Here is a 13,059-nt window from a genome sequence, read left to right on the forward strand (position 1 = left end):
AAATTATTTAAACCATTGGCATTGCCAGGGAGAGCAAAAAAAAAAAAAAGTCCTTAAAAAGACAATAAAGAAAGAAAAAAATAAAATGGCTGTAAGAAGAAACTCTGAAATTTGCTCATGAACATAGAGCAGCTAAAGCAAATGGAAGAAATGATGAAGCAAATAAAAGAGCTGAACAGAAGATTTCAAAGGGTGGCTTAAGAAGACAAAGTTAAATATTATAATAAAATGTGTAAAGATCTGGAGTTAGAAAACCAAAAAGAAAGAACACGCTTAGCGTTTCTCAAGCAGAAAGAACTGAAGAAAATATTCAAGCCTGGAGTTGCAATACTGAAGGATTCTATAGGCAAAATATTGAACAACGCAGGAAGCGTCAAAATAAGATGGAAGGTATACACAGAGTCACTGTACCAAAAGGAATTCATTGATGTTCAACCATTTCAGGAGGTAACATATAATCAAGAATTGATGGGACTGAAGCAAGAAGTTCAAATTGTACTGAAGGCATTGGTGAAAAACAAGGCTCCAGGAATTGACAGACTTCCAACTGAGAAGTTTCAACAAAGGAATGCAGTGCTTGAAGTGCTCACTCATCTATGCCAAGAAATTTGGAAGACAGCTACCTGGCCATCCGACTGGAAGACATCCATATTTGTACCTATTCCAAAGAAAAGTGATCCAACAGAATACAGAAATTATCAAAGAATATCATTAATATCAGAAACAAGTAAAATTTTGATGAAAATAATTCAAAAGCGGTTGCAGCAGTACATCGACAGTCTACTGCCAGAAATTCAAGCTGGATTCAGAAGAGGATGTGGAACCAGGGATGTCAGATAGATCTTGGCTGAGAGCAGAGAATACCGGAAAGATGTTTACCTGTGTTTTATTGACTATGCAAAGGTATTTGACTGTGTAGATCATAACAAATTATTGATAACATTGTGAAAAATGGAATTTCAGAATTCTTAATTGTGCTCATGAAAAATTTGTACAAAGACCAAGAGGCAGTCGTATGAACAGGACAAGCGGCTTCCATGTGGTTTAAAATCAGGAAACGTGTACATCAGGGTTGTATCCTTTCACCATACTTACTCAGTTGGTATACTGAGCAAATAATCGAAGAAGCGGAGCATATGAAGAACATGGCATCAGGATTGGAGAGAGACTCATTAACAACCTGCAATATGCAGATGACACAACCTTGCTTGCTGGAAGTGAAGAGAATTTGAAGCACTTACTGAAGAAGATCGAAGACTACGGCCTTCAGTATGGATTATCCTTTAACCCAGAGAATACAAAAATCCTCACAACTGGACAAATAAGCAATATCACGCTAAATAGAGAAAATATTGAGGTTGCCAAGGATTTCATTTTACTTGGAATCAACGCCCACAGAATCAGCAGTCAAAAAATCAAACGACGTATTACATTGGGCAAACCTGCTGCGAAAGTCCTCTTTCAAGTGTTAAAAAGCAAAGATATCACTTTGAGGACTAAGGTGCTCTTGATCCAAGCCATGGTATTTTCAATGGCCTCATATGTATGCGAAAGCTGGACAGTGAATAAGGAAGTCTGAAGAAGGACTGATGCCTTTAAATTATGGTGTTGGCTAAGAATATTGAATATACCATGAACTGCCAGGGGAATGAACCAACTTCTCTTGGAAGAAGTACAGCCAGAATCCTTAGAGGCAAGGATGGCGAGACTTCATCTCAAGTATTTTGGACATGCTATCAGGAGGGACAAGTCCCTGGAGAAGGATATCAAGCTTGGAAGAGTAGAGGGTCAGTGAAAGAGAGGAAGACTCTGAACAGGGTGGATTGATGCTGTGGCTGAAATGATGGGCTCAAGTATAGCAATGATTGTGAGGATGGCTCAGAACTGCCAGTGTTTCATTCTGTTTTATATAGGGTGCTGTAAGTTGGAAATGACTCGACGGTACCTAACAACAACAACAACTGGAGGCTGAAAGAGACAAGAAAAGGCCTCTACCCTAGAGCCATGACCTGAATTTGAACTTCTACTCTCCTAATCTGTGAAAAAATAATTTTCTTTTCTTAAAAGCCACCAACTTGTGATGTTTGTATTTTATGGTAGCACTAGATAACTAAGACAATTTACTTCTTAAAGTTTTTTCTTTGGTTACTACCCAATCAGATATAGGGTCCTCTATGCCTGGCACAAAGAGAACCACAGGAAGACGAAGGTTGCTGCCTTCCCTGTGTACTGTCATTGTCTGAGAGTCATTGTCATTGACCTAATACCCACTGCTTTGCTCTATCACCTTGGTATCCTTTAAAACCACTGAATAGGTGGACAGAGAATCATTCCTCAAATCATTAAATATTTCCAAACCACTCTAATGGCTCATTAATTTACTTCCATTAGGCACTAAGATATACCATGCAAATTGAATACATGTAGAAGCACAAATTCACACACATACACACATACACAAACACACTCTAGAACAACCACAAATTGTATTTTAAATAATAAATTCTCATTTGCACAAGAGAAAGTATTTTCCAAGTACAGGCCAAAGAATTAAAAAATCATTCTTGGTATAGCCTAGTGCTTTGAAAGACAAAGCATGGGATTTCTCCTCTCAATCATGCTACAAATTTCTCTGTGATTTTTGGGAAATGAAATAAAATTTCAATAGAGACTAATTTTCTATGAAAATTTTCAATATTTCACAAGAGCATGATAAAACTTTTAAGACATTAAAAAATTCATTAAGAAATGAAGAAGAGGAAATGGGCTTTAGTCACAAAGCACAAAGCCAAATTAGCTGTGCAAAGAGCATTGGACTTGGATTTGGAACTTAAGTTCTGACTTCGATTATTCAGTTTATCAGCTGTATGAGTTTAGTCAAGTCATCCTACCTCTCAACTTTATGTATAATGAGAACAATTATAATTCATAATGATTGTGAAGGTTAAGTGAAATAATGCATATGAAAAAGCCAAGAATAGTGACAGGCACCTAGTAGATTTTCAGTAAATATAAGTGCCTTCCCCATTTATGTGGTATTTTGCACCCTAAATATAATTGCTGTAAAATCTTTTCAAAGCAATGGTAAAAACTAATCTGGACTCTAAAATTTAAAATAGAAGTTAATTTCAAAATATCAAAATGAGAAGTGAAACTATCCCTGATTTAATATTTTAATAATGCAATAATTTACTTACTGTAAAAACGGGACAGAGAAGCATTCATTTCAGGTTATGGGGATTTCAACAGAGTTTCTCACCATTATGCATGTAATGAGCCCTAGGGAATGAAGAGGTTGCTCTCTGCTCAGTGGTGTGGCTCACGGCAAGTCTGAACTCCCAATCAGTGAAAGTCTCGTAGGCACACTTTCCCTAAAGGAAAAATTACCTCTGTACCTTGAAACTTGATTTTAAATACTGATAGGAACGCTAAGCTGAGCCCAAACAAATCAATCATCTTATTCATTTATTTTCTAAGTCACCTTTCACCAAAACAAATTTTCATATTAAGAAAGCCACGGGCAAAGAGCCAACAAGGTACCATAGACAGAAGCATCATGCTGTCCCTTTACAGCAAAGACCCAAAAAACTAAGCAAAACAGATATGAATGGCAATCCTGGAACCCTGAGCATCAAATAAAGGGATAAAGAACTCAACCAAACACTGAATGGGATAAGAAACTGACATACTACAGAGAACGAGGACAGCTATGTAGTGGGGGTCCCATACCAGCTAAAATGGCACAGAATCGCAGTCTTGGACCCCTCAACCATCAAGAGTGGTGGACAGGGAGTACAGAAAAGCAACTTCATGGAGCTTCCAGCAGAAGATAGAGCACCCAGTAACTAGGGATCCATGCTTTCCCACCCCCCACCTTTCTTCCTTCTGCGAGGCCTCCACTGCTTTCTGGTGGGCCACAATCCCTCGGCCAGAGAGACGCTTGCTCCTTGCTGCTTGGATTCACCCAACCCCTACTGGCCAGCTCCTTCAAGTGTCATTTTGTTGTTGTTGTTGCTTTTTTGGCTTCTTTTTGTTTCTTCTCTCTCTCTCAACTCCTTCATTTCCTTTCTCCTGAGCACCTGGCATTGTGTACCATCTCTTCTCCTTCTTAACGGGCTGTGCCACACCACTTGGCCGGGGAGCTGCTTCCCTGGTCTGCACCACCATGCTGGTGGGCTCCCTCGGGGTAATTTTTTTTCTTCTTTTTTCTTGGATTCTTGACTCTCTCTGCCTTCTTTCCTTTCATTTCTCCCAACCACCTGGCCATGTGTGTCATCTCAGCTGCTTTTTGATGGGCTGTGCTATACCGCTCAGCTGGGGAGCTGCCAGCACTTGGCTTCCCCAGTCTGTGCTGCCATGTAGGTGGGCTCCTTCAGAGCATTTTTTTTTCTTCTCAGTATCTTATCTTTCTCTACCTCCTTTCCTTTCCTTTATCCTGATCACTTGGTCACGTGTGCCTTCCTTTTTTTGTTTTTCAATTTATTATCTCTTTCTTCCTTCCTTCCTTTCCTTTCTCCCACCCACATGGCCCTGTGTGCCATATCCACTCCTTCTTGTTGGGCTGTGCCACACTGCCTGGCCCACCAGCACACAGCTTCCCTGAGTGCACATCCCTCCAATGGCAGGCTCCCTCAGCATCTTTTTTTTTTTTTTTGACTTCTGTTTCTCTCTCCTTTCTCATCTTTCCCACACCAACTCAGCTCCACACTTCACATCCTTTCCTTTTCCTCCTGCCAATCTGCACAAGCTGCTGAGCACCTCACCCCCAAGCACCACAGGTGTGGACTACAGGACCCCATCCTGTGCTGCCTCCCGGCCCCACCCTGTAGGTCCCAGTATGTGCCATAAAAGACACATTCCCACCCCTTCCCCTCTGCTGGACCTGCCCTGTTGCACCATAGCTGAGGGACCAGCCCTACCATCTGGACAAGGTGATGAGAAGTATCATGCCCAAAGACAAACAAACAACAAAGAACAGCCAGCCAACTGCCCAGACATAATCAAATAAAAAAAAAAAAGAATGAAACATACAAATCTGCAATCAATAAATGAAGAAAATAATTCTTAAATGTTCCGAAGACAGCAGACAATATAAAAACATACTTAAAAAAATAGGTGGCGATGGCTCCAGAAAGCATCCAAAATAAAACACCAGATGATCTTCTGGTAGAAGAAAAGGTACTAGGACTACCTGATATGGAATTCAAAACTCTAATATTCAGGGATCTCCAAGCGATGAAGGAAAACACACCCAAAAATAAGGAATAAATAGACAAAATCATGGAAAAGACAGACAAAACAATGGAACATTTCAGGAAAATAATACAGGAACAAAATGTCAAAATAAACAAACAACTAAAAATCATATAAAAACGGCAGTTAGAAATTAAAAGATAAACAGCAAGATTTCAGAAATGGACAAGGCCATAGAAAGTTTTTGAAGTCCTGGTGGCCTAGTGGTTAAGAGCTTATCTGCTAACCAAAAGGTCAGCAGTTCAAATCCAACAGCTGCTCCTTGGAAACCCTATGGGGCAGTTCTACTCTGTCCTATAGGGTCTTTAGAGTCGGAATTGCCTCGACTGCAATGCGGTTTTTTGTTTTATAGAAGGTTTTAGGAGCAATTTTGAAACAATAGAAGATAGGATCATAGAAATTGAAGACAAATCCATGGATATCACTTTGAGGAAAAATCAGAGAAAAGAACAAAGGAAAATGAAGAAACCCTGAGAATGATGTGGGATACAATCAAAAGCAAAAAAAAATTGCATGTGATAAAAGTTCCAGAACAAAGAGAGAAAACGAAAACACAGAGAGGATCATTGATTTGCTGACAGAAAACTTCCTTAATACCATGAAAGATGAAGAGCTGACCATCCAAGAAGCTCAAGGAACCTCATATAGGATAGGCCTCAAAAGAAAATCACTAAGACATATTATAATCACACTCACTAAAACCAAAGACAAAGAAAGAATCCTGGAAGCAGCTCAAGAAAAACAAAAGTCACAAACAGAGGGGAAACAATAAGACTAAGCTCTGATTACTTGTCAGAAAGCATGCAGGCAAGAAGGCAATGGGATGACACATATAAAACCTTGAAAGAAAAAATTTTCCAACCAAGAAAAATATATCCTGTAAAACTCTTGCTCAAATAGGATGACAAAACTAGGACATCTCCAGCTAAACAGAAATTAAGGGACTATGTAAAAACCAAACCAAACTTACAATGATTATCAAAGGGAGTCTTTCAGTTAGAAAACACAACAACATCAGACAGCAGCCTGAATCTAGGATACAAGACTGCATCAACTAGATACTAACTTAGGTAATGAACTCTCGAGGATAAAACAAAACTATAAGATTTACAACAGGGAATCAGAGAGGTCAGTGTGTAAACAACAGCTATGTCAGAACAATAAAAGAGAGAATAAATGATGTAGGTATAGAACTTTCAAATGGAGAGGAAGTCAAGGTGATATCAAGTAATAAAAGACTGCTTTAAAATTAGGAAGTTAGGGGTAAATTTCAAAGTTACCACAAAGACAGTTAACAAGCCTACTCATCAAAATAAAGAGGAAAAACTTAAAATCTCAGTAAACACAAAATCTACAAAAATGAAAGAAAGGAAAAAAAAATCCACAAACAAAAGTTCAGCACAGGAGAGTAAGAGGAACAAAGAAAATGTCAGCACCACAAAAAAAAAAGCACTACAAAATGACAGCAATAAACTCACAACTATCAATAATTACACTGAATGTAAATGGCCTAAATGCACCCATAAAAGAGACAGAGTGACAGACTGGATTAAAAAACAGGATCATCAATATGCTGTCTAAAAGATACACACCTTAGAAACAAAGACGTAAATTTATTACAAATCGAAGGATGGAAAAAAAATCAAGCAAACAGCTACCAAAAAAAAAAGCAGAAGTGGCAATAGTAATCTCAGATAAAATAGACTTTAAAACAAAATCCACCATAAAAGATAAGGAAGGACACTATACAATGATTAAATGGGCAATCCAACATGAAGATATAACCATAATAAATATGTATGCACCTAATGACAGGGCTCCAAAATACATAAAATAAACTCTAACAGCACTGAAAAGAAATTGACAGTTCCACAACAACAGTAGGAGTCTTCAACACACCACTCTCAGTAAAGGATAGAATATCTAGAAAGAAACTCAATAAAGACACAGAAGAGCTAAAGACTACAAACAACTTGACCTCACAAACATACATAGAACTCTCTACCCAAGAGCAGCAAAATACACATTTGTTTCCAACACATATGGAACATTTTCCAGAACAGACCACTGTCTTAGTCATCTAGTGCTGCTGTAACAGAAATACCACAAGCAGATGGCTTTAATGAAGAGAAATGTATTCTCTCATAGTTTAGTTGGCTCCAAGTCCAAATTCAAGGTGCCATCTCCAGGGGAAGGCTTTCTCTCTCTGTCCACTCTGGAGGAAGATCCTCGTAGTCATTGGTCTTCCCCCGGATTAGGAGATTCTGTGCACAGGAACCTCGGGTCCAAAGGATGCACTCTGCTCCCAATGCTTCTTTCTTGGTGGTAGGAGGTTCCCAATTCTCTGCTTGTTTCCCTTTCCTTTTATCTCTTGAGAAATAAAAGGTGGTGCAGGCCACACCCCAGGGAAACTCCCTTTACATTGGATCAAGGATGTGACCTGGGTAACAGTGATGTTGCAATTCCACTGGAATCCTCTTTAACATAAAATTACAATTACAAATGGAGGAAAACCACACAATGGCCTAGCCAAATTGATACACAAATTTTGGGGAGGACATAATTCGATCCATGACAACTACATCTTAGGCCACGAAGCAACCCTCAACAAAATCCAAAATATTGACATAATATAAAGTATCTTCTCTGATCACGATGCCATCAAAGTAGAAATTAATAATAGGAAGAGCAAGGAAAAAAAATCAAATACATGGAAACTGAATAACACCCTGCTTACAAACCACTGGGTAATAGAAGAAATCAGGGATGGAATCAAAAATTCCCAGAATCAAACGAGAAGGAAAACACATCATACCAAGACCTTTGGGACACAGCAAAGGCGGTGCTCAGAGGTCAATTTATAGCTATAGATGCGCACATCAAAAACGAAGCGATAAAATCAAAATATTAGCTACACAACTCAAACAAATAGAAAGAGAACAGCAAAAGAAGCCCACGGCCACCAGAAGAAAGGAAATAATAAAGATCAGAGCAGAAATAAATGAAATAGAGAATAGAAAAACAATAGAAAGGATCAACAAAACCAAAAATTGGTTCTTTGAAAGGACCAACAAAATCGACAGACCACTGACCAAACTGACAAAAGAAAAACAGGAGAGGACACAAGTAACCCAAATAAGAAATTAAATGGGGGACATTACAACAGACCCAACTGAAATAAAAAGGATCATAACAGAGTACTATGAAAAAACTATACTCCAACGAATTTGAAAACCCAGTGGAAATGGACGAATTTCTGGAACACACTACCTACCCAAACTAACACAAAGTGATGCTGAAAATCTGAACTGACCCATAACAAGAGAAGAGATTGAAAATGTAATAAAGAAAAACTCTCAACAAAAAAAAGCCCTGACCCAGATGGCTTCACCGGAGAATTCTACCAAACACTCAGAGAAGAGCTTACACCAGTACTACTCAAACTATTTTAGAACATAGAAAAGGAAGGTATACTTTCAAATACACTCTATGAAGTCAGCATAACCCTGATACTAAAACCAGGAAAAGATGCCACAAAAAAAGAAAATTACTGACCAATATCTCTCATGAAAATAGATGTGAAATTTCTCAACAAAATTCTAGCCAATAGAATTCAGCATCATATCAAAAAAATAATACACCACGACCAAATAGGATTCATACCAGGTATGCAAGGATGTTTCAACATTAGAAAATCAATCAACATAATCCAACACGTAAATAAAATAAAAGAATCACATGATCATCTCAAGTGACGCACAAACAGCATTTGACAAAGTCCAACACCCATACCTGATAAAAACTCTAAATAAAATGGGTATAGAAGGGAAATTCCTCAACATAATATAGGGCATCTATACAAAACCTGAAATCCTGGTGGCGTGGTGGTTAAGAGCTATGGCTACTAACCAAAAAGTCAGCAGTTCGAATCTACCAGGTGATCCCTTGAAACCTTATAGGGCAGTTCAACTCTGTCCTTCAGAGTTGCTATGAGTCAGAATCGACTTGATGGCAATGGGTTTATACAAAACCAACAGCCAACATCATTCTTTATGGAGAGAGGATGAAAACATTCCTCTTGAGAACAGGAACGAGACAAGGATGCCCTTTATCACCAATCCTATTTAACGTCGTACTAGAAGTCCTAGCTAGATCAATAGGCAAGAAAAAGAAATAAAGGGAATCCAAACTGTTAATGAAGAAGATAAACTGTCCCTATTTGCGAATCATGTAATACTATACAAAGAAAACACAAAAGATTCCACGAGAAAACCACTGGAACTAATAGAAAGATTCAGCAGAGTAACAGGATACAAGATAAACACACAAAAATCAGCTGGATTCCTACATACCAGTAAAGAGAACTATGAAAAGGAAATCAGGAAGCAATATCATTTATAAAAAATGAATAGTCCCTAAAAAAATAAAATATTTAGGAATAAATCTAACTAGGGATGTAAAAGATCTATACAAAGAAAACTACAAAATACTACTGCAAGAAACCAAAAGAGATCTATATAAATGGAGAAACATACCATGCTCATGGATAGGTAGATTCAACATTGTGAAAATGTCAATTCTACCCAAAGCAATCTACAAATACAATGCAATCCTGATCCAAATACCAATAGCATTCTTTAAAGAGATGGAGAAACTAATCACTAACTTTATATGGAAAGGGAAGAGGCCCTGGATAAGTCAAGCACTACTGAAGAAGAATAAAGTAGGAGGACTTGCACTAACTGACCTCAGAACCTACAATACAGCTACGGTAGTCAATAGTCCGGTACTTGTACAACGACAGATACATTGACCAATGGAACAGAATTGAGAACTCAGATGTAAATCCAACCACCTTCGGTCACCTGATTTTCAACAAAGGCACAAAGTCTGTTAAATGGGGAAAAGACAATCTCTTTAACAAATGGTGCTGACAAAACTGGATGTTCATCTGCAAAAAAAAAAAAAAAAAATGAAATAGGACCCATACATCACACCATACACATAAACTAATTCAAAATGGATCAAAGACCTAAATATAAAACCAAAAACTATAAAGATCATAGAAGAAAAAATAAGGTCAACACTAGAGGCCCTAATACATGGCATTAACAGGATACAAACCATAACTAACAGTATGCAAACACCATAATGTAAGCTATCTTCTAAAAATCAAACACTTATGCTCATCAAAAAATTTCACCAAAAGAGTAAAAATTGAACCTATAGACTGGGAAAAATTTTTGGCTATGACAAATCCGACAAAAGTCTAATCTCTAAAATCTGCAGGAAAATCCAACACCTCTACAACAAAAGACAAATAACCCAATTAGAATAGGGCAAAGGATATGAACAGACACTTCACCAAAGAAGACATTCAGGTGGCTAACAGACACATGAGGAAATGTTCTCCATCACTAGCCGTTAGAGAAATGCAAATCAAAACCACAATGAGATACCATCTCACCAGACATTACTGGCACGAATCAAAAAAACAGAAAATAATAAATACTGGAGAAGCTGTGGGGAGATTGGAACTCTTATGCACTGCTTGTGGGGGTGCAAAATCGTACAATCATTTTGGAAAGTGATATGGTGCTTCTTTAAAAAGCTAGAAATGGAAATACCATATGATCCAGCAATCCCACTCCTAGGAATATATCTTAGAGAAATAAGAGCCATCACATGAATAGACATATGCACACGTATGTTCATTGCAGCATTATTCACAATAGCAAAAAGATGGAAACAACCTAAGGGTCCATCAGCAGATGAATGGGTAAACAAACTATGGTACATACACACAATGGAATACTATGCAACGATAAAGAACAATGATGAATCCATAAAACATCTCACAACATAATGAATCTGGAAGACATTATGCTTAGTGAAATAAGTCAATCACAAAAGGACAAATATTGTATAAGATCACTATTATAAAAACTCAAGGAAAGAAATAATCTTTGATGGTTACGAGGGAGGGGAGTGGTGGGGAGGGAAAAACACTAGACAATAGGTAAGCATTAACTTTGGTGAAGGGTAAGACAGTACATCATATTGGGAAGTCAGCACAATTTGATCAAGGCAAGGTCATGGAAGCTCCAGAGACACATCCAAACTCCCAGAGGGACAGAATTACTGGACTGAGGGCTGGGGACCATGGTCTTGGGGAACATCTAGCTCAATTGGCATAACATAGTTTATAAAGAAAATGTTCTACATACTACTTTGGTGAGTAGCATCTTGGGTCTTAAAAGTTTGTCAATAGCCATCTAAGATACTCTACTGGTCTCAACCCATCTGGAGCAAAGGAGAATGAAGAAAACCAAAGACACAAATGAAAGATTAGTCCAAAGGACTAATGGACCACAACTACCACAGCCTCCACAAGACTGAGTCCAGCATAACTACATGGTGCCTGGCTACCACCACGAACTGCTGTGATAGGGATCAGAATAGAGGGTCCCAGACAGAGCTGGAGAAAAATGTAGAACAAAATTCTAACTCACCAAAAGACCAGACTTACTGATCTGACAGAGACTAGAGAAAACCCAAGAGTATGGCCCCTGGACACCCTTTTAACTCAGTACTGAGGTCACTCTGAGGTTCACCCTTCAGCCAAAGATTAGACAGGCCCATAAAACAAAACAAGACTAAATGGGCACACCAGCCCAGAGAAAAGGACAAGAAGGCAAGAGGGGACAGGAAACCCAAGGTCAAGAAGGGGAGAGTGTTGACATGTCCTGGGGTTGGCAACCAATATCATAAAGCAATATGTATATTAATTCTTTAATGAGAACTAATTTGCTCTGTAAACTTTTATCTAAAGTACAATAAATAAAAAAGAGTTCCAATCTCCCTGTAACCTCAAAAAAAAAAAAGAATGTTCATAGCAACATTATTCACCAAAGCCAGTATGTGGAAATAACAAAGTATCCATCAAGTGGAGAATGGATAAATTGTGGTTTATCCATACAAGGGAATACTACACAGCAATAAAAAAAAACAAACTAAGGACACACACACAACATGATGAATATCTCAAACAATACATCAAATGCAAGAAACCAGACACAAAACCCATGCCACGTGACTCCACTTACATGAAGTTCAGGAACAGGTAGAACTAATCAATGGTAATAGAAGCTAGTGGGTTTCTCTGTTGGGGTAGGGTATTGACTAAGCTGGACATGAAGGAACCTTCTGAGGTGCTGGAAATCTTCTGTGGCTTGATGTGGGTGGTCATTACAAGAGTGTATGTTATGTAAATAAATCATCAAGGTGTACATTTAAGATTAGTGTACTTTGTATATGTTATTATGCAATAAATAAAAGGTGGAAGTTAGAGGGGGAGAGAGCTCATAAAAGAGCTTCTGAGAGTCTAATTAAAAAAAAAAAAAAGCCACAGACAAATGATCACTCAGCCTATCTAAAACTTCAGATGAGTTGGACTCTCCAAAGTTTATTTTTCTGGGAAAGTACCACAATTGTTTTCATTGAAAAGGAAAAGGATGGTGATGCAGACCAGGTTCCTAGAAAGCAGCTTCTGAGAAGACAGATTTGCATGCATAAAGTTTACTGGGGAGTACCCTAGGCATCCACATCTGTGGGATAGTAAAAGAAGTAAGACTGGGCAGAGAGGGAAGTTGAGAACAATAAAGTCTTCAGCAAGCTTCTTTGGGAGCTCTGGAGATAGTGTTGTTGAGAGCAGAGTTGTCCAAACTTGGGGCAAAGGAGAGTCAACATTTATATTCCTCTCACCAACCAGTCATTAGATGCAGGCTCCCCTGGGAAGGGAGCTTG

The sequence above is a fragment of the Trichechus manatus genome, unplaced genomic scaffold (assembly GCF_000243295.1).
Source record: "Trichechus manatus latirostris isolate Lorelei unplaced genomic scaffold, TriManLat1.0 scaffold00059, whole genome shotgun sequence".
Taxonomy (NCBI): domain Eukaryota; kingdom Metazoa; phylum Chordata; class Mammalia; order Sirenia; family Trichechidae; genus Trichechus; species Trichechus manatus.